Raw genomic sequence first — 4,651 nt, 5'->3', positions numbered from 1 at the left:
GAAAGATATTTTATTTAAAGTGACCCAATTTATTTTTGTTCTCTTTTCCTTTCCAATGGTTTCTGAATTCGTGGCAAAATCAGGGGTCATTCTTCCGTTTAAAGGTCTTTCTGCATGCGAATAATCACCCAGCCGCACCATAATAGGATCGAACAGGACAAATAAGGTTTTTTTGCCTTCGATTGGGTGGAATTCACGATCTATCTAAGGTAATGCAGGCACGTTGTTTCGCATTCGCGGTGATGCCCATTTCTACCCACAACTCGTACTCCAAGTAGATAACAGACAATATTATACCGTCAATTTTTAGCTTATCTTTAAATTTTCGTAGGTAAATGTTGCTCGCTTGATAAAGTTCGACATCGATTCAGAATAAATTGATTGCGTATGCGTTCCATATAAATTATCAGTAATATATGGCCTACTTGATCCACAATTATATCACTGTTAGGACGATTTATCTGTTCATGTCAAGGAATGGAGGTCCGTATTTACGATCATAGACGTGTAAAATTCCAATGTTTAAGATCGAGTATTGAGAATTGGCAATGTTCCAAGGCGAGGCGAGACAAGCGCGCATCGCGCATCGCGCACCGGTGCCGAGGTTGTAAAAGCCCCGTTATTCTTATTTACCGTGCGCATCTCGCTTTGGGCGCTGCGTTAGATTATTTACAATATACACAGGATGGATGCACGAAAGAGACGACACAATGCTTATATTGTTATTTATTGATTTTATTTATTATACAGTTACTTTCGATTTACTTGACGTAAAATGTTGATGTGGTTATAACTAACCTTATTGAATTTATTTTAATTGATATTAATTCTTCCATACTATGATTTATGTTTACCTACCTATAGTTGTTTATATAAAAGGCCGAGTTAACGGCCTCAATAATACGAGCATTTGAAAAAATAGTGTGGTCTATATTGTGTCAGGACTTTGTCTATATCAATATATATTATCATGTCAACCATATCAAGATCATCGCTTTAATTTTCTGAAATTTCATCAGTAAGAATTTGTAAAAGTAAGAATTTTAAATAACATAATATTAGCTATTTTTCAAGAAATACAAAAAAATCCGTTTCTCACAGAATACTTCACTTATTGAAAATTCAGATCCGATAGCTTGAAGTGATGCATCAGGAATAATGACAAAATAACGGCTTCAGCCTTGACGAGGCATTTGGCGCTTATAGTGAGCGTTCTATTTCCGTGTTAAGGGTTGCTATCACTTAATTTTAGTTACTAGACTAGTCACTAGACCACAGAATAATAACTAGTACTATTTAGACGTAAATCACTGAGACAAGTTACTAATTACGTTATTACGCAGATATTAGATAATAAACGCGTGAATATAATGTTACTGAATAATGAAATTTAGTATCTAATATACTGGTTAGGGTATTTTGTTCAAGCTATAATAAATAATTTATGTGATAGGTAACCAAGAAGCTTATAGTGTATTAGAGGATATAAGCTTCTTGTAGGTAACCAATCTAGTCCTGTCATTGTTAAAGAGAGCTTATGAACAGTGTCAGCACATGCGAACACGATAAGTAGGTACCCATACCTCCCTGAAGTTAAGATTCAAAACCAGAATGAAAAATATATAATTCATTATGTTTAAATTTTAAATTAAAAAAGATAATAATTCGATAGCTACCTTAGAACATTCTTCACGTTGCAGGAAATATAGATAGTAATTAATAAAATATAAATTCAATAATCATGCCTAAGTTATTAAATACTATTCACATTTCCGCAAACTAACAAGTTAAATAATGAAGTTTCTGATGAATCGTGCTGGCTAGCCACTTACATGCGCTTGGGCATCGCAAAACGCCACATAAACACAGGCTACTCAACCTAAGCACGAACCAAGTATTTCTAAGTAATTATCACGTTAGAATACATTACTGACTTTGGCTCCTCGTATCAAATCATTTATGTTTCAGTTTGCATAAAATTACATTAAGTTGCTTGAAATAAAAGCGTGTTAAAAAAGGAATGTGGCATGTTTATTAAGATGCTGCATTAGTATAAAAATAAAACAAGGCGAAATTTTTTGCATTCGTGACTGTGGCCGATAGCTGTATCATCACCATATACCTAATAATAAAAGCTATATTAACTTAGAATCCATTTTAAAATAATTATCTCACCTCTTATACCCTTTTTGGAAGTCGGTTGATTACAAGTTGGTTCATCTCTTATTGATCTAGGTATGTAGAAAACGAAAAAATGTATGTTTATATTTTTTAAATCATAGTGATATCTACTATCTTTAAACGCTAATGGGACAGGAGCTAGAATAACGATTATTTTTATAGTCACTAGTGTAACGGTGAAAACCGTTGATTCCTTCGATTCGATGATCTCTAGCATAGTACAATTACTATTTGAAACATCGGCAAAATACATGAAATTATTCATATAAAAAACACCGGATGATACGAAGGTCACCGTGTCAGCTAGTGTAAAAAAAAATCGGTAAGATTTAATATGCAAATTTTGAATACTTATAGAGCATTTAATTTGTAGCTTAATGCAGCATACTTTCTCTGTAATATGTATGTGATGAACTTACAGGGAAAGTATCAACAATTCAATTTATAAACATAGCTATTATAGTTCTTGTAACTGTTGATTAAATGTGCATAGTAAGACTTTAAGTGTTGTCTATTAACATATTTGTCTTAATAGCTTAACGGAAACTTTTAAATGTTAATCTGACTGCATTGATTCGTGTGAACACTATAAGAATACTTTTTTGAGATCAACATCTCAAAATGTTGCTACTTGTAGGATTTGAAAACAACGAAATACAAACAAATAATACGAATTTGAAATGATGACAAACAAATTTGGGATCGTATATTTGAAGATTTCTACATTCACAGTATTCTTAGTAGGTAATTGATGCTTAATTATTTCAATCCTTTATAAATAGGTAGGTAAATAAAATTATATATCTACTTTAGATAGGTAAGTTCCTTTATTATAAAAAGGAAAAAAAAATGTTTTGGTTTGTAACGAATAGATTTGTGTATTAAGTGGTTTCGGAGCTACTAAGTAGACGATTTTGAAAAATGTTCACCATTTGCACTTCTGCATTACACACTCTTTACCCGATTTAACGCGGTCAGAAATAAGTTCAAAATGCCCCCTGCATTTGAGACTTAATTATAAAAATACCCGTATAACATGCTTAAAATAATATTACCTACAATCAATGTTACAATTTTATAGCAATGAGAAGCAGACATTATGCCAACGATCGCTTTATATACCCATTTTAAATTCAAAGTTCCGGTTCGAGGCTTATAGTTCTCGATGACGAGCTAATTGCTCCTAAATGATTCATTCGAGTTTGTGGAAAAACTAGTGGTAAAATTGGTGTTCCCATTAAAATAATTAACCTCTTCCAAAGGGTTACGATAAATTTAAGCTTAAATAATATGTGTATAATAAAAACAAATTTGCATGACGCGTGGCAACCGGCCAAAACCAATTTTATTTAAACCGTCGTTTTTCGTAATTACTTTTTAAAGGCGTTGTTGTGATATAGGTAGGTGTTAATTGCTTAAACATGATGCGTACAGCATATGGTGCGAATTTTATAAATGCTTTTATGTAAAATTAGTGAGATGAATCTATCCGTATAACTTTATACACTTCTGCGATGTTATGTATAAAATAAGTTCATGTTTTAATCAAAAGGTTAAATGTTTTACGAAGATGTACATCAATATAGATATATCATTACAAATTTTATACAAAAATTACTAGGAGGTAAATAAAAATCGTGAGGTTTGTTTTTCTAATTATAATAATTGTAGCTGTTTTATTATTCAAACGAATGTTATTCTTTGTTCACGTTTTTAAATGCTTCTAACATATTTTATTTTTATATAGAGGTTGCTATAATAATTCGCTAGGTATCCTTTACAATTATTAATCTAAGTGGTTTTATGCGTCGTTCTAATTAAATTTAAATGACGTAGGTAAGTTAAAAACTACGTATTCATTTATTTCACAGCATTTATTGCTGACGAAATAGCCATATAATTAAATTATTTCCATCTTTGTTTCCCTTTATTATGAATTAGATTAGATTGTAAATGAGTAATAACTAACAGCATTCGCGCAATGTACCTACTTATTGAAGACATTGTACTAAGATTTAAGACGTCCGTCGACGTCATGGTGTTGAAGTCATCATCAACTATTTATTTACTTGATATCCGGCTACAACTTACAAAAATCAAATATTTGTATAACAATATGAGTAATGTAAATTACTTATTCACCCTTGGGAATTCTTAAGTAATTATAAGAATTGCAACAATTTTTACGATATGTAGGTACAATGTATGCACATCATAAAACGCAATAAATATTTCTTTTCTTATTTGTTTATATACAATATTGAACAATTAACAATGCTTCTATACCTTCTTACATTTCTAAATAGGTACAGTGCCCAAATAGGGTTGTAAATTCTTTTAAATATACATATAAGTTTAACTAAGTAAACCTTTATAGAGTTGTGTATAGTTTTGCCAGATCCATAAACATTTTTTTTGCTCTCAGAAACTATTTTAATAAGTGATTATTATTATAGGAATTAAATCAAAT

The sequence above is a fragment of the Colias croceus genome, chromosome 4 (assembly GCF_905220415.1).
Source record: "Colias croceus chromosome 4, ilColCroc2.1".
Lineage (NCBI taxonomy): Eukaryota > Metazoa > Arthropoda > Insecta > Lepidoptera > Pieridae > Colias > Colias croceus.
Note: the sequence above shows the minus strand (reverse complement) of the source record.